The sequence below is a fragment of the Procambarus clarkii genome, chromosome 81 (assembly GCF_040958095.1).
Source record: "Procambarus clarkii isolate CNS0578487 chromosome 81, FALCON_Pclarkii_2.0, whole genome shotgun sequence".
Classification (NCBI taxonomy): domain Eukaryota; kingdom Metazoa; phylum Arthropoda; class Malacostraca; order Decapoda; family Cambaridae; genus Procambarus; species Procambarus clarkii.
In genome coordinates, this window is record NC_091230.1 from 7,287,337 (window position 1) to 7,306,395 (window position 19,059).

At 45.1% G+C, this 19,059-nt stretch overlaps 1 protein-coding gene across 1 annotated transcript in view; it reads right to left on the reverse strand.

The window, feature by feature from the left end:
• Positions 1-18,087, reverse strand: part of LOC123773112 (angiopoietin-1 receptor-like) — a 191,479-nt gene extending 173,392 nt beyond the window's left edge. The window contains exon 1 of the mRNA XM_069315142.1: positions 17,959-18,087. The gene's annotated coding sequence lies outside the window, so the exon portion shown is untranslated. The remainder of the gene's footprint in view (positions 1-17,958) is intronic.
• Positions 18,088-19,059: the final 972 nt, after the last annotated feature.

The window sequence follows — 19,059 nt, forward strand, 5'->3', positions numbered from 1 at the left end:
TAATATTTCTTTATCTGAGTCTATTGCTAATCTTCTCACGACATCGAGAGGCAGGATTGAGTCAGGTAATGTCCATCTAAACATATTTATTATAAATATGTTAGAAAATTTAATGTGGTTCTTTAAAATTATCAGTATTCCGTACAATAATTAACTACGGATAATATAGCTCCCAATAATTCAAAACCGAGAGTTATTAACTGAAATTATTATCAAGTAACAGTTTTATCTGTTACGTACGAATGCTATAGAGGAAATAAAATTTCTCTCCATTTCTCGATTAACACCACTTAACGAGAATATGATATTATTTAATTCCCTATAATTGCAACCCGGTTTTCATTAACGCATTACATTAGTAATTACACGGAAAAGAATTATCCGTGATTAGTAACTTCTGTTTGTGAATGCGGGAGACGAGTTGAGGGAGGAGGGCGGAGAGACGCCATTCGCCGGTGGCTACCACGCCATGAAGACGTAGTTATTCGCCAAGCTGCTTCGCTAGAGACGCCAACAATCACATCGTGCGTCCTGGGAGAGTCGATTTCCATCAATATTGTGTTGGGCACTTGCATTTAATCGGCCTTGGAGTGTGCAATTGCTCCAGTAGCAATCTATGATTGCTTCGGTGGACAACCAGCAGGTTAAGTGCCTTAGTATTGTTTATATTGAGTATTCTTTATATCCTTGTACTGTGTACTGTCCACTGTTCATTGTTATGCTACGCGACCTCCCCAAACAATAAGTACGTTCATAAGGAATTAATTTCATTCCTTTAATGGCATAGTGAGGATATTAGATAGTAGGTGTAACCAATTAGTATATTCTGTTGAAATTTCAGCTTGTGTTGTAAGCGGTCGTGATCCTCATGATCCCACGTCATGCTCGAGCACACGTGTTGCAACAAGTAGCAGACGACGCCATTGAACCTCTACCTCTCTGTTCACTATTACAGCTAAGCAGCTGAAACCTTTTCTATTATTTCTTTAATTGAGAAAATTCTAGATCAGTCGAAGAGATTTAGTTTATTTGATTTGAGATATCTAACGGAATATGTTAGCCTCATAAAAGTCAAATGAGAATAACTGCTTGGTTAATCCACATATAATCTTTTCACTATTAATCAATTTATCTAATGTTTCATAATAGTATTTAGTAGAATTACTAATTTTTATTCGAGGAAGAACCAGCCTCGATGAAGCGTACTGGGAGTAGATTACATCTGGTATTAACCCCAAATTTTGTGAAGGACGGAAAGTTTATTCTCGAACATTAATATTATTCCCCCCATAGAAGTTTAAAGAATAGTCTTTAATAGTTTCCTATCAATAGGCACTGGTATTTCAGTCCTTATCATTTAACTTTATCTGTTTCCCTTTTCAGTCAAAATAGGGTGGTCCTTCGATTAATTTAAATTAATATATTAATTAAATATCAATCAATCAATAGAGAGTAAGTTTTCTTCCCAACAGCTATGGGTGGTGATGGGAGATGTTCTCAATACCCGTACTGTGAGTAGTGGTGGGAGATGTTCTTCATACCCATGTTGTGAATGGTAAGGGAAGGTGTATCCCATACCCATTTTGTGAATGGTAAGGGAAGGTGTATCCCATACCCATTTTGTGAATGGTAAGGGAAGGTGTATCCCATACCCATGTTGTGAATGGTAAGGGAAGGTGAATCCCATACCCATGTTGTGAATGGTAAGGGAAGGTTTATCCCATACCCATGTTTTGAATGGTAAGGGAAGGTGAATCCCATACCCATGTTTTGAATGGTAAGGGAAGGTGAATCCCATATCCATGTTGTGAATGATAATGGGAGGAGTATCCCATACCCATGATGTGAGTGGAGATGGAATATGTACCCCATTTGTGGGAAACATCCACGGTATTATATTAATAAGCATCTAAATGGCGTTTCACAGACGTAAGCGCATGCAATTTGGGCGTCTCATGGTCGCTGCCTTCTGGGCGTCTCATGGTCGCTGACTTCTGGGCGTTTATTGGTTGCTGCCTTCTGGGCGTCTCATGGTCGCTGCCTTCTGGGCGTCTCATGGTCGCTGCCTTCTGGGCGTCTCATGGTCGCTGCCTTCTGGGCGTCTCATGGTTGCTGCCTTTGGGCGTTTATTGGTTGCTGCCTTCTGGGCGTCTCATGGTCGCTGCCTTCTGGGCGTCTCATGGTCGCTGCCTTCTGGGCATCTCATGGTCGCTGCCTTCTGGGCGTCTCATGGTCGCTGCCTGACGACCTGCCCACTTGGTAGTCGATTTATCAACACCTGTTTGTGAGGTTTTCATTGATTCAAAATTAATAATAATAGTTACAGCTTATTTAAAGTACCATAGGATAATACTAAGGTTTTTCTTTTAATAATACATATATTAATTAGTAATTAAATTAAACTAACGCTCCATCAAACACTCACATGTGTGGATGGGAAGTCAGTCGCCATTAAATTGAAGAATCAATCACCCGACACACTGGTTGCTGCCCACGGTGACGGGCCCCCACAGTGTTATATCTTATCTATCGCAACTGTTAACTTTAACACCACTTCAGGATAACCAGTAATGTTCCAGAGACAAAACAAATCAAGAAGTGCTTCAGTGTAACATAGACAATAAACTGTGCTGCAAATTGCACTAAAATAGAGCCGGAGGCCACATGGTCCTGACCCAGCCACAAAATATTGTGCTTACTCCCAACTAACGGGAATAAGGTCGGCTAGCAGATGTCGACCACAGCCACCGGAACCTATTTAGTAAGGATAGTTGTGACAGTTTGGTATAAAGTGAATTGACATCAGTAGTGAAGTTGAGGACTAGAACCGCATGCACCATCTGGACAGGTGGCTGTATTAGAGCCAGCTGTCCAGATGGGGCAAAGGTATGTAGCCACAAAGTGTTGTGGGGAAATTTTCCCGGATGTTGGCGCGTGTCGGATGCGTGTGAGTGTCCGGTGTTGGGTTACGCGGTCTGGGATGATGGGGGGGTCATGTTGTGTGGGGTAGGAGAGTATGTGGGGGGTAAGTGGGAGAGTAGTGAATATGAGTAGAATATGTGTATAAGAGTAGAGGAATATGTATGGGTGTTTGCCATAGAGTTAATCCTGTGTAGAGATAAATAGTTTGATTAATAGATGAGTCTAAGTAAATGCTATGTAGAGGGTGGGTGGAGGTGTGAGGGGTCCCAACATATCCGGATATGTTGATGGGGTGGGGGAGGGGTGAGGGGAGCTTCCCCTCGGCGGGAGAGGGTTGTAGGGTCATTGTGGTTTAAAAGCGAGGGTGGAAATGGGTTTGCAGTTTTTTGATGGTCACTATTTTCTTGGAAGAAGAAGGTGTGTTTTATGTAACAATGCATGGGAAGGTGTTGAAGCTACACCATGGACGGATGTGACCCATTAGCTTTAATCGTTTTTTCAAGTCTATTTTCTTCGAGCTATGCAGCTGTGTTTGGTGATGATCCATGAGGGGGGAATAGTTCCTTCATACACGGCAGGAAGTGTGGAGGAGGAGGAGGACGGGTGAGAAAGAGAGAGCAGATACTCTTAAGTGGTGAATGTAGTAGTTGGCAAAGAAGGTCTGTTTTATGTAACAATGCATGGGGGTGTAGCGGTGACAGACCAGGATGGATATGGTCCATTAGCCTTAATCGTTTTTCAAAATCAACAGAGGGTGTGTTCAGTCCACCATTCAGTGGCTAACTGAAGAGTATTTCCAGTAGGTGTTTGGGTTATATTTTCCCCTTCCCCGCCCCACTTCCCCTCAGCTCCCCTTCGTCAGGGGACAAGCAGCATCTATCATGGGTAATTTCACACTCCATGGGTCTGGAGGCCTGCTTTGAGAGAGGTTTGACATAGCACACACCTCAGCCGGAATGTTTGCGTTTTCTCGCTAGTGAAAGAAAGAATATATGCGACTTTTAAAACATTCTTTACTGAATATTTTAACTTTTCTCATACAAACAACCATATTGACGGTGGGCATTGACTGCCATTACTTCCTCCTACATGGGCGGAAGTGCCCGGGGATCCATTACCCACTGTGGTTTCGTTAAGGAAAGGGAGATGTAGCTACTGTCAGCAGGCCCCGCCTGTTCCACATACCATCCCCCAACATGCTGGGGAGAGTGACGGTAATGGGGTGTACCAACACTCTCTCTCTCCTGACACATGGGACATAGCAATGAGTGTGTCATTGTTCATTCTCAAAGATGACCCATGACCTCAACATACAATTTCCAAATGTAGTTTCGTTAAGGAAAGGGAGATGTAACTAGTGTCAGCAGGCCCCACCTGTTCCAAATACAATCCCCCCCCTCACACTGGGGGGGAGTGACAGTAATAGGTGTTGGCTGACTCTCACAATGTGGCGTAATGTGGGAAAACAGCCTTTCTGCTGCCTAAATAAATATCATATGAAAATGTATGCGTTAGACAGGCCCTGCCTGTCTCTAACATTGTTAGAGACAGCCTTGAACTCGGGGATAATGAACAAGTCAATTTAATAATAGTATCATGACTATGTTTTTCCACATTAGTCTTATATATGTTTACTTTGCTTGGAATTTGTATGTGACGAACATTGCTCACCTAAGGGAGAGAGAATGAACGGCACGTTTGAGGTATAGCGAGGACTGACCGCGATGTGTGTGTGTGTATGTATGTTTGTTTCTTTGTTTTACCACAGTGAATATGAAGCTACATTATGTTTTGTTTACCAGTTGTTGAATAAACGTTACGTTACGTTACTTGATACAAGAACTAAACAAGCTTGTGCTAATATTTTATTGTGTTTGGAATGTAAGGGCTAAACATGGTTCATATTTCAAAATTCAGACATCGGACAGAAAGTTGCTCGTTACTCCTAAAATTATATTTGGGCAAATAACGATGTTACCTGTTGGTCACGTTACATTAATGATATTTGGGCAAAGAACGATGCCATCATGTTGATCATGTTATGTTACAAGGATATAAGGGTGAGAGTGATGGGGGCTCGAAAATTGACATTAGTCTTCCATCCTCTGGTGAGCTGTTAGTCTAAGTGAAATGAAAAAAGATATGTGAACAGTGGCAGCAGGAGAAAGGAATTGATGTTACTTTTCCCCCCAACTGTTAAATGATCTGAATAGAGAGAGAGAGAGAGAGAGAGAGAGAGAGTAACCACTGACTGCTATGTGTATCCCATGCAGTTGTGTTTACAAAAAAAATACAATTTGTTATAATAATAAGATTGAAGACCACCTTATGACTCTCGTTACTCTTAAAAAAAATGTTATTTGAGCAAAAACGATTTTACCATGTTGGTCACGTTGCGATACAAGGTTACATATATGATCAGAAATAATACTAAAGGCTTTGCACAGAACATCCCGTCTGGGAAGGGTGAAGTGATGCTTGATGGTTTGGGCTTGGAAGGGGGGGGTGGGAGGGGGGTTGTGGTTTGGTGTGGGTGGATGGGGTGAGGGTAAGGCCATCCCACTACCTCGTCCATCTCACTACGCCTCAAACCACTACGAAGGTTAGACCCAAACGAGACGGATTGATGTTTCACTCATTCTACGAAGGTTAGACCCAAACGAGACGGATTGATGTTTCACTCATTCAGGAATCTTGAACATTCTGTGACATTGTCTTGCTATGATAACGCCGTTGTGTGTTACATGGTCTGCACAGCAGTAATGGGTGTAGGAAGAAGAAGTGATGGAGATTGAGTAGACATGCATACATTTCAATGATATTTATTTGGACAGCAGATGTTGTGATCACAGTAAACAAAAATTTGTAGGTAGTGATCACGTCTCCCGTGTCGATGTCTCGACATATATTGAATTTTGTAACTAGCTCGTCCTGATTGTAACTTGCTTAGCTAAAACGAATTGCGGGGTTCAGTCCTTGACCCCTTTGTGTCTCTGCAAGCCTTTACTACCCATATGACTAATCACCCTGTGTGATTGGGCTGTTTAGCATCACGTAGGCAGTTCTTGACACACTATGTAACCCGCATATAATGTAGAGAGAGAGAGAAAGAATCTGTATAAATAATCAGATGCTTGTTAATCAATGTGTGTCAAACTCCCAGGACTGCATTTTGGAATTTGTATGTTGCGCTCATGGCTCACCTTTGAAAAAGAACATTGTTACACTCAATGCTATGTCCTGGTGTCAGGAGAGAGTGATGGTTGGAAGGGGGGTGTGGGAGGGGGGGGGGGGTGGCGTTGGGTTGGAGCATGGATATCGGGAGGCAGTACTGTCTCATTTAACCTCAGTTAGGTGATGCACGGCAAGAAGGGAAGCCGCTCTCACCCCCAGGCCTACATTTGGGAATTGTTGAGGTCATGGCTCATCTTTGATAATGAACAATGACACACTCATTGCTATGTCCCATGTGTCAGGAGAGAGAGAGAGAGAGAGAGAGAGTGTTGGTACACCTATTACCGTCACTCCCCTCCAGTGTGAGGGGGGGGGGATGATATTTGGAACAGGTTGGGCCTGCTGACACTAGTTATATCTCCCTTTCCTTAACGAAACTACATTTGGAAATTGTATGTTGAGGTCATGGCTCATCTTTGAGAATAAACAACGACACACTCATTGCTATGTCCCATGTGTCAGGAGAGAGAAAGAGTGTTGGTACACCCCATTACCGTCACTCCCACCAGCATGTTGGGGAATGGTATGTGGAACAGGCGGGGCCTGCTGACAGTAGCTACATCTCCCTTTCCTTAACGAAACCGCAGTGGGTAATGGATCCCCGGGCACTTCCGCCCATGTAGGAGGAAGTAATGGCAGTCAATGCCCACCATCAATATGGTTGCTTGTGTGAGAAAAGATAAAATATTCAGCAAAGAATGCTATAAAAGGCGCATATATTCTCTCTTTCACTAGCGAGAAAATACAAACATTCCGGCTGAGGTGTGTGCTATGTCAAAACTTTCTCAAAGCAGGCCTCCAGACCCATGGAGTGTGAAATTACCCATGATAGATGCCACTTGTCCCCTGACGAAGGGGAGCTGAGGGGGAGTGGGGCGGTTGAGGGGAAAATATAACCCAAACACCTACTGGAAATACTCTTCAGTTAGCTACTGAATGGTGGACTGAACACACCCTCTGTAGATTTTGAAAAACGATTAAGGCTAATGGACCACTTCTGTCCTGGTCTGTCACCGCTACACCCCCATGCATTGTTACATAAAACAGACCTTCTTTGCCAACTACTACATTCACAACTTAAGATTTTCTGCTCTCTCTTTCTCACCCGTCCTCCTCCTCCTCCACACTTCCTGCCGTGTATGAAGGAACTATTCCCCCCTCATGGATCATCACCAAACACAGCTGCGTAGCTCGAAGGAAATAGACTTTGAAAAACGATTAAAGCTAATGGACCACATCCGTCCATGGTGTAGCTCCAACACCTTCCCATGCATTGTTACATAAAACAGACCTTCTTCTTCTTCTTCCAAGAAAATAATGACCGTCAAAAAACCGCAAAACCCATTTCCACCCCCGCTTTTAAACCACAATGACCCTACAACCCTCTCCCGCCGAGGGGAAGCCCCCCTCACCCCTCCCCCACCCCATCTACATATCCGGATATGTTGGGACCCCTCACTCCTCCACTCACCCTCTACATAGCATTTACTTAGACTCATCTATTAATCAAACTATTTATCTCTACACAGGATTAACTCTACGGCAAACACCCATACATATTCATCTACTCTTATACACATAATCTACTCATATTCACTACTCTCCCACTTACCCCCCACAATATGACCCCCCCCATCATCCCAGACCACGTAACCCAACACCGGATGCTCACAAGCGCCAACATCCGGGAAAATTCCCCCACAACACTATGTGGCTACATACCTTTGCCCCATCTGGACAGCTGGCTCTAATAGAGCCACCTGTTCAGATGGCGCGCGCGGTTCTAGTCCTCAACTTCACTACTAACGTCATATCATTTGCCTGTGTCACTATTTTTCCCCCAATCTGATGCGTCGGATCACAACGTTGGGTTTTACTACAAATTAAGTGAGTAAATAAATCATGGGTATATTTAATTGTTGTGACATTAAATTCAATTATAATAATATAGAATTGGTTCCTCAATAAATATTATTCAATACCAGATATATTCAAATATTCTTGATTAATAAGCTAGGCTATAATTATTAATTTCTTATGTTTACTAGTTGTGTTTACTAGTTGTGTTTTTGTGGGGGTTGAGCTTTGCTTTTTCGGCCCGCCTCTCAACTGTCAATCAACTGTTTACTAACTACTTTTTTTTTTCCACACCACACACACACCCCAGGAAGCAGCCCGTGACAGCTGACTAACTCCCAGGTACCTATTTACTGCTAGGTAACAGGGGCACTTAGGGTGAAGGAAGCTTTGCCCATTTGTTTCTGCCTCGTTCGGGAATTGAACCCGCACAACAGAATTACGAGTCCTGCGCGCTATCCACCAGGCTACGAGGCCCCATGGAGTGTGAAATTATGTAATGTTATGTTATTATGTTATGTAATTATGTTATGAAATTATGTTATGTAATGTACAGTGTGCTACAGGTCGGACTAGTACTTCGCTAAAATATTGTTTTATTATCAATGTTAATGTGGAACTTCTTGGCAGATATCCCAGGACAGTGACTTGATACTTGCAACGATTACTTCCTTCTTGACACCAGACCGCATGAAGGAGCCTACTCTAGCAGAGCCAGCTATTTGCTCAAGCCTGTTTAGTTGTTTCACCCTAGAGTTCTAGAGTAATGAGTGTAGCTTACTGTTTAAATCAAAGAATAATTCTGCAGTTGCTTTTTAATTAATTTGCGCTCATTTTGATTTTTCTTAGTGTAAATTTAATTCATATTCTGCATTAAGAATTGACTCAGAACAAATCTGAGAAGTAAAATCCCACATGAAACCCATGTTGTGAATGTTAATTGAAGATGTACCCCATACCAATGTCCAATGTTGTGAATGGTAATGAGATTTATCCCATACCCATGTTGTAAATGGTAATGAAAGTTGTACCCCATACCCATGTTGTGAATGCTAATGGAAGATGTACCTCATACCCATGTTGTGAATGATTTTTTTTACATGCAAAAGTGTCCTCCATGAATACAATAAAACAAATACACGAAAAACAAACCAACAACTAAAGTACAAATTAACATTACCAAACCCAACACAAACACATGAAAACACAGAAAACATAAATACATCGCAACAAATACACACAAAAAGACAATACACAAGTCAGTCCGAAACAGACAAAACTCAAATGCACGGTACATTCAATACATATTTACAATAGAACAAAGGCATGAAGGGCCCACAACATAGACATGATAGGAGATATACCGATACACTTCAGTCAAGTGACGTAAGCTAAAATGCTACGCCGACACATACTTATGTGGATAATCCTTCTCCAGAAACCGCAAACAGTATGGCACCCAAATCACCAGCACATCGTCATGAATGTGACTGCCTAGCGGTGCCACAGGGCGCTTCATAAAATCAGGAACACCAGCAATGAAAGCCCATACGCTCAGCACCCATACAATGGATGAGCTCCCGGAGACTGGCTACAATCAGGCGCCCACACCACCTACAGACACGGCGACCCCCTACAAGGCGACCACATCCCCAGAAGGGGGCAGTAACATTAAGGGGGGGGGGTGTTACACCACTAGGGACGAACTCTCAGGAGGCTGAGGCACTGGTGCCGAAGCCGCAGGGGGCAGCAACACAGGTTGCCGCTGCACATCAGACCGACCGCAGGGCACGGGGCAAAGGCACAGAGCCCACCTGGCGCATATCCTTCTTGAGGACCACCACCAGGTCAAGTGCCTCAACAAGCACTGCAGGAGGGGGCACCACCACCCACTCCACAGAGCCCACAACAGGGGTGGCACACAGGAACCAACACCGAGCCCACTATACCCGCCACGTATGTCGGAAAACCAGACACCATTTAATAGCATTTAATACAATTGGCAGAAAATATTGCTGCTGAGTTGAATAAACAAATTCACTCATAGATGACAGAAGTGGAATTTTCCTCAATAGAAAATGGGGGATATCATTAGCATGTTGCTATTAAATTCACCAGCTAATTCTGTTGGGAATTATTCTTAATACAACAATCTCTGGACTGTAAACATCATAAAAGTAATTATAAAAAAGAAGGCACCAAACCGGGAACGTTATGTAGCACCATCATATGTGAGGGATAATCAGAGGGCGCTAAATATCACCAAGGATCCCAATACAAGAACAGAAACGCATAAGGTGAATGATATCAAAAGTATCCGAGTCACCGAGAATACTATCGAGAGATAAGCAACCGTGGGGGACGGTCGGAAAACAAGACACACGCTCGTCCCGGAAGTTAGGACATTCAACAAGGATATGCACGACCGTAAGAGGGACAATGCCATTAGGACAATAAGGAGCAGGGCGGCGCTCCATTAAGTGACCATGAGTTAAGCGAGTATGGCCAGTATGCAACCTCTCCAGAGCCGTTTCCCATCACCGGTAACAGTGGCAGGAGGACGGCCACGAGAACACACAACCTTTAAGAGAACGTAGTTTGTTACCAGTAACAGACAACCAACAAGCCTGCCAACGGGTAAGGATGGAGGAATGGATAACTGGGTAAAAGTTGGAATAAGGAATACCTTTATGAGAGATAAGACAAGAGCGGACAGCTTCCCTGGTGGCAGCATCCGTATGCTCATTTAAAGAGACACCAATATAGCTGGGAACCCAACAAAATGCAACCGACTTAAATTTACTGTGAACAAGAAACAGCCAATGCTGGATCTCGACAACCACAAGATGAACTGGATTAAAGGACCCTACAGCCATGAGGGCACTACGAGAGTCAACAACAATTACAAAGGAAGATTGACAACGAGAGAGCAGGAGACGAAGAGCATAGAGAATAGCATAAAGCTCCGCTGTGAAGAAGCTAGTTTCCGGAGGTAAGCGACACATATAAGTGTGAACAGGAAAAAACAATAGAGTAGCAACACCGTCCGCAGAATTATACCCATCAATGAAGATGGAAACGGAGTGCGAGTGAGAAGAAAAGTGCTCATGGAAAAGGCGTTTTAGAACTGTAGGAGGGGTAAAAGCTTAGTGATGTGGGTCAAGGATGTACAAAACTGCGGAGGGGGACTCTCCTCGGGGACAAAGAAGGAACAACACGAGGAGAAATAATAGAAATACAAACGGAAAGAGAATCCTGTAAGCGATATAACCGGACAGAAAGAGGGAGGTGGTGAAGAAGAACAGGAACCACAGGAGGGCGTAAAAGTTTAAGCACGACAGAGGCGAGAGGAAGGATGTTGCAAAGATCGTGCAAGATTGCGAAGACAGTAGCGATCACGGCGGTCATGGAGAGACAGGAAGCCAGTGTCAACATACAAACTGAGGACGGGAGTCGAACGAAAGACACCAGAGCTGAGGCGCAACCCAGTATGGTGCAAAGCATCAAGACGGCAAACAGTAGAAGGAGAAGCAGACGAGTGAGCAGGGCAACCATAATCGAGCTTAGACAGGACGAGAGAGGAATGTAAAGCAAGGAGAGTGTGTCTATCCGTTCCCCAAGAAGAATGGGACAATACCCGAAGAAGGGTAAGGGCCTTAGAGCACTCAACACGGAGGTCAGAAATATGGGGAGACCAAGACAAACGAGTGTCAAAGAATAACCCCAAAAGCTTTGCGGAATCTTTGTACTCAAGGTGATGACCATAAAGTGACAAAGAGGGACGAAGAACAACCCATTTTCGAGTAAAAGTCTTGGCACAAGTCTTAGTAGAAGAGAACTTGAAGCCATGATCGGTGGCCCAAGACGACACAGCATCAATCGCAAGTTGAAGCCGATGTTGAAGGAGAAGCGAATCATCACCCTGACAGTAAAGGGTAAGGTCATCGACATAGAGAGCGGAGAATACGCCTAAAGGAAGAGAGAAAAGAAGACCATTGAGGGCAACCAGAAAAAGAGTAGTGCTCAGAACGCTACCTTGGTTCACACCTTCGTATTGCTGAAAAGAGGCAGAGAGAGCGGTACCAAGGCGCACCCAAAAGGAACGACGAGAGAGGATGCTGCGGAGAAAGAGAGGGAGATGACCACGAGAACCAAAAGAATGAAGCTGGGATAGAATATGATAATGCCAAGTGGTGTTGTAAACCTTTTCCAGGTCAAAAAGGACGGCAACAACGGAGGTCTTCGCAGCAAAAGCAGTACAAATATAGACCGCCAAGTTCATCAGGACATTTGTTGTGCTGCGGCACATGCGGAAACCAAATTGAGAAGGGGAGAGGAGGTGATGGTGTTCCAGGAACCACATCAGACGAACGTTAACCATACGTTCAAAGAGTTTGCAGACACAACTTGTGAAGGCAATAGGGCGAAAGTCCTTAGGAGGATGTTCCCAGAGACCCCGGTTTGTGAACAGGGAGGACAACGGCATCGAGCCAGGCCTCAGAGACTGACGACGACTTCCAGATCCGATTATACAGACTCAGTAATAAATGGAAAAAACTGTGTACCATTTCCCCACAAAGATACGAGTAGCAGATCAATGGAGAGGCGAAGGAAAAAGTAAGGAGACAAAGGGAACATCAGAGCAAATCAAGAGAGCAGAAGAATTAGGAGCCCCAGCAACAGCTGAGGGGAGGGGGGGATGAGAAAGGAATAGTTATGAAAGCGACCAAGACTAGCACCAAGCATCGGCTCCTGGAGACAGACACAAAGGGGCGAAAACCGCGAAATCAGAAGTTGGAGTTCAAGGAAATTGGCGTAATAACCTCGAACATTCCATTGAACAATAAACATCGACAAGAAGAGAAAGGACAACAACAGAGAACAAGGAAGAAACAAAGACGAAAGAGCAACATAGCACGTTAAAGAAGATCAGGGTCGGAATCAGGGGTCAGCAAAGTCAGGGTTAGGGGGCACGGGTAAACTGAGCAAAGACGGGGGGAAGGAACCGGGAAAACAGACCAGAGGTGGACGGGCGGTGTCCAGAGGAGGAGGAGGAAGAGGAGGAGACATCCGAGAGAAGCATCAAGGACAGCAGAAGGAAGTGGAGGAGTAGAAAGAGGGGAGCGCACCTCAGCAAGGGCATCAACCGAAAGGGAAGCGGGGGCCAAAGAAACCTCCATAACAGGAACAGGGGGCGCAACCACCGAAATGGGAGAAGAAGGAGCGATAGAGTCAGAAGTAGGGGCCGAAGAAGAAAGCAAAGCCTTTTTACCCACCTGGGAGGTAGAAGGAGAGGAGCCAGGCTTAAGCTTCTGACTTAAATAGACCGGCGTCCCAGCAACTACATACCGGGTAACGGATTCTAGCATCTCAACAGGAGAAGCTGAACGAGAGCACACACGACGGCCGTTAGGAGAGCGATGGACATCAGCCCGCACCGACAGGCGGCGGGGAGAGTCAAGAGACAGAGGAGAAGGATGGGAAGGAGGATCGGAGGGAGACGAGGAAGAAGACACAGCAGACATGACAGACCGGGTAGAAAGAAGGGGGAACCCCAGACAGAGGGCCAGGAGGAGGACTCTGCGACACAGAACTTAAAGGAACAGAGGCGGCAGTGGGCGTATCAGGGTCCAAGGCCCGGAAACGGTTGTGAGTCTGAGGAAGGTGGGAAGGACGAGGAGAGGAAGAGCGCAACACATGAGCGTAAGAGACGTTAGCATAAGGCGGGAGCCGGCGAACCTAGCGCCTCGCCTCAGGAAAAGATAAACACTCCCGGTGCTTCAAGTTGAAGACGGCCGCCTCAAGCTTGTAATGGATACACGCACGGGAGATGATTGGGCCTCATCGGAGTTGAGGCAGCGAGCCTGGGGAGAAGTGCACTCCGACTTAGAGTGACCTTCGCCCCCACACAAAGGACAGAGACAGACAGTCCCCGAGCAGCGGAGGGCACCATGCCCAAACCTCCAGCACTTGTTGCAGAGCCAAGGAGAAGGAATGTACTCCTGGACAGAGCACCTGGCACCAGCAAGAATGACGAGGATGGAAGGGTCCTACCATCATAGGTAATCTTTACAACCCGAAGGGGTTGACGGCGACGACCACGAGGGGGATGAGTAAACGAGTCTACCTGGAGGACAGAATGACCTTGGGCATCAAGGATATGCCGAATATCATCGTGGCAGTCCTGCAGATTCCGAACACCGGTCGCAACATGGGGCGGGAGGAGAATAGTGCCAACACTGGCATTCAACCGAGCGTTCTTTGAGACCTGAACAGGGATGTCACAAAGGCAGGATAAGGCAGCCAAGTGGGAAGCTGCATCCTGAGAAGGAGCAGCAACGACAGGTGAACCGAGACGAGTAAGGTTGAAGGTAACAGAGGCATCCACGGAATTAACAAGATGCCAATGGATGGAGAAATTGTCAGGAGGCGCCGAATCAAGAAGGAAGAGATCAAAGTATTTGGCCCATGAAGTGGGGCCAAACAAGGCCTGAAACGCATCAGTACGGGAAGGAATCGAGCGAGTGTGGCCATGGCGCGGACGGCGTTGAGAACCCCCAGAGAGAGAGGGGTGAAAAGGCGCAGTAGTCACAACGAAAGACTTAGCCGCGCCTGGGGACGAAGTGGTCACCACTGGGGGCTTGAGGCTCGACCAAACCACAGAGGAGGGAGGGGAGCTGGGGGAAGAAGTCAGGAGGGTCAAAGGAGGAGCAGGGTCGGGGCCCAACACAGCGGGGGCTACAGAGCCCGGTCTTCCAATACAGGCCGACTCGGGGGGCTTGGTTGCCCACCCCACGAGCCTGCGAGGCTACAACAGAAACATTCACCAACATAAATATGAAGAGTGACAAATTCATCCACGAATGTGCCCCCATACCCACCATGGAGCCACAATAAGAGGCAAGACACCCAACAGGAAGCTATCGCCGATCATGCCGGGGCCCCCTAGGGGTGCGTCGTGAGTATATGTACCACAAACGCTACCTTAAGAACCGTCAGTCCGTCGAGATCGGGTTCAGCTACGAAAGGGGGATTGACAATAAAAGGTTCCCCTCGCTCGAGACGTTGGGTACTACAGTTCTACGGGTGCAAGAGTATGCTTCCTCAAGCACACAGGCGTCAAAATAAAAGAAGTCCAAAGGAATACCCAAAACAAGCAAAAGGTCGGCAGGAAACGACAAGCAGATAGGAGAAGAGGGCGGAGAAAAACGAAACAGAAGGAAAAGGAAAAGTCGTTCAGCACAATTAGAGAGGACAGCAGCAGGAGCACAAGGTCACAAAAGGACAGAGGACTGTCCCAAGGAGCATCACACTCCGGCAGCCGCCCACTAAGCCCCCCTCACGGCATCAACGAGCTGAACTGGGAGGGGGAACACATCATAAAAACATCTCCCTTGAATCAACTTAATTATCAGAACCAAAATCAAGTAGATGTAAGCACTCTAACCAATTTTGAAAACTGGAGAAAAAGGGATGCGAGTGGGAGGGTTGGCTCAGTCAGCAAGTGTTAATTTTATCAACAACACCTCGAGTGGAGCTCACTTAAATTTCGACAATAACTCCCTTGGACGATTTGTTATGAGAAGTAAAGCACTTCCATTGTAAACATACAGTCATCATCTTCAAATAAGGGAAGTGTCCAATACCGAAATCTTATCTAGTCATTCCTGGTTAGCAATGTTAGGTAGATAGGATTATTCCGGTTAGGACACGTAACGAGACACAAACTAGGGGGAGCAATATTATCATCTCTTTATTTAAGTTGGCAATATTTTCTTGATATAGCTGTCATATTAGGATTCCTGCTGGTATTTGTGTGTCCTTTGACAGGTGTAACAGAAGAACAACAAGAATTAACACTAGTATAGCTAGTTCATCAGTATATGGTGTTGATGCCAGCCTCAACCATGAGGATTATTTGGTGATAATTTTTGTTCATAACTGTTGGACCAGTTATGAACATGATAAAGATAAGCTATATGCGGATGAAGATAAACCGTAGTTAGTTTAAGTTACCTATGTAGTCTAATACTGTAGTGAATGTCTACTAATGAATAATTTTGATTTGAAGAATATATATGTAAACAATTTAATAAGTCCCCAGAATGTGTAAGGAAAGTGATTTGTGAGACATTATTTGAAATACAGTCCACTGTAACCAAAGAGTTTACTATCGAAAAATATAAATTAATGTATAATATGAATTCTATATAAATTATTATAAAATGAATAAATATCAATCTCACAGGTCAATTCCTGACCGCACGAAGCTCCTCCACCACCACCGCCGAATCCGCCATAACATCACCAGGTTACCGCTGCCCCATCGTCAGAAGACATGTAACTTGCAAACTCTCCCACATATGCCCAGGAAGAACCTGCAAAGTCCAAACTTGGCAAAGAACGCCTCAAGTGCTTAGGATCAAGGGTGCATATCATCAGAACTCTCCACAGCCACAAAATCTAATACCCGGGAGATGCAGGGAGTTCGATCTCAGGCACGCAGCAAGACTGCAGCAGCAGCAACGACGTGGGGAACTGGTCCAAGCACAGCAGGAGGCTGCGACTCCTCACACCCCATTGGCACGGCAGGCAGAAGCGGCGGACATGCGGAGATGGGAGCCACAGGAGAACAGGGCATAAAAGACACAGAAGAGGGAGGTCGACCCGCCGCTCCACACCAAAGCCAGCAGCATGAACAGCAGCCGCAGAACATACATTGGAAGATGGCACAGCATCCGGCGCCCGACACCCACCAGGAGCAGCTGCTCCATTCTACACATGGAGAGACACTGCATCCAAGGCAACGACCACATCCACTCCTTCCGGAGCCTCGTTAACAGCCAGCGGAGGGAATTCTTCCTCGCGGAAAAAAAATCACCCTCTCTAGGATGTCCGCAGAGCATCCAGCAGCTATGAGAGCCGACATCCCACAACAGAAAATGTCCATGGCTGCTGGACATAATACATAAGGATGTAAAACCCCATTAGCTTCACAGAAGATGGGATGTCCGACCAAAGCCGGATTTCCAGCGTCCGGATGCCATTTTGAACGCCCTGTAAATGACAAGATGAAATAACATTCGTCCGCATACTCACCACTTTCCAAAACTGCCCGAAGTGCCTCCACAGTAACTCCTCTGGAAATTCAATAGGAGCGCCATGTACACTGACGTATGTCGAAGCACCACTGTGGTAGTTGGACACAACAACAACTGACCCAGCAGCTCCCAGCAATTTAAAGGTCCGCCCCTCAAACTGGCGCAGAAACACCCGGTAATCCTCTTCAGTAGCCAACATCACCACCGCCCGATGGGTAGTCAAAAGCTACACCCCACAAACGGCAGCCACGTCGACACCCAGCACATCACACAACGTCAGCAGCGCCACATGGTTATCCACCTAGCCAGAATAGTCCAGGCCAACAGACTGAGGGGCCTGGTGGTTAGCGTGCAGGACTCGTAATTCTGTGGCGCGGGTTCGATTCCCACACCAGGCAGAAACAAATGGGCAAAGTTTCTTTCACCCTGAAAGCCCCTGTTACCTAGCAGTAAAATAGGTACCTGGTAGTTAGTCAGCTGTCACGGGCTGCTTCCTGGGGGTGGAGGCCTGGTCGAGGACTGGGCCACGAGGACACTAAAGCCCTGAAATCTTCTCAAGATAACCTAAAGATAACCTGGGTGATATAGGGGGCTACTCACTGGGCACGAGATGGGTGTTGAAGAGAGCTACTCACAGAGCACGAGATGGGTGATGATGAGAGATACTCACAGGGAACGAGATGGGTAATGACGAGAGCTAATCACAGAGCACGTGATGGGTGATGAAGAGAGTTACTACACACAAGGCACGAGTTGGGTGATGTAGAGAGTTACTCAGGACACAAGACGGATGATGAAGAGTTACTCACAGGGTTTGAGATGGATGATAAATAACGTTACTCACAGGGCACGAGATGGGTGATGTAGACAGCTACTCACAGGGCACCAGTCTGGTGAAGGATCACGGAGGACTGACTACTCACAGAGCACCAGTCTGGTGAAGGATCACGGGGTGACTGGTGAACAACTCTACCACACCAAGGGCGCGGCCCTCTCCTCCAGAGACAGGATGTGTCAAGATGGTCCGTTTTCTCTCTTCGATCTTCAAATTATTTTCTCATTTTTACACAGGGAAAGTTCTGTTTAAAAGTAAGAGAAACAGCCTTTTGTTGACTCCACTGGACACAGCTTGTGTGGGTATTTTCCAGGAATGTTCTGCAGGGGAGAATTACAAGCGTAAATATATTTTCAGAGTGTGAGAAAGTGCGAATCACAAGTGTAAAGGTCACAAGAGAAGTAAAAATAAGCTTAATATCATATGATACTGGAGCGGAAGGATATAGATAATCTAGAGATATGAATGACGTAGGTGTGCTGAAGACAAATTTCCTTCAACGGCTTTTACTGTGTTTTATATATATATATATATATATATATATATATATATATATATATATATATATATATATATATATATATATATATATATATATATATATATGTCGTGCCTAGTAGCCAGAACGCACTTCTCAGCCTACTATGCATGGCCCGATTTGCCTAATAAGCCAAGTTTTACTGAATTAATATATTTTCTCTAATTTTTTTCTTATGTAATGATAAAGCTACCCATTTCATTATGTATGAGGTCATTTTTTTTTATTGGAGTTAAAATTAACGTAGATATATGACCAAACCTAACCAACCCTACCTAACCTAACCTAACCTATCTTTATAGATTAGGTTTGGTTAGGTAGCCGAAAAACTTAGGTTAGGTTAGGTTAGGTTGGTTAGGTAGTCGAAAAAACATTAATTCATAAAAACTAGGCTTATTAGGCAAATCGTGCCTTGCATAGTCGGCTGAGAAGTGCGTTCTGGCTACTAGGTACGACATATATATATATATATATATATATATATATATATATATATATATATATATATATATATATATATATATATATATATATATATATATATATATATATATATATATATATATGTGTGT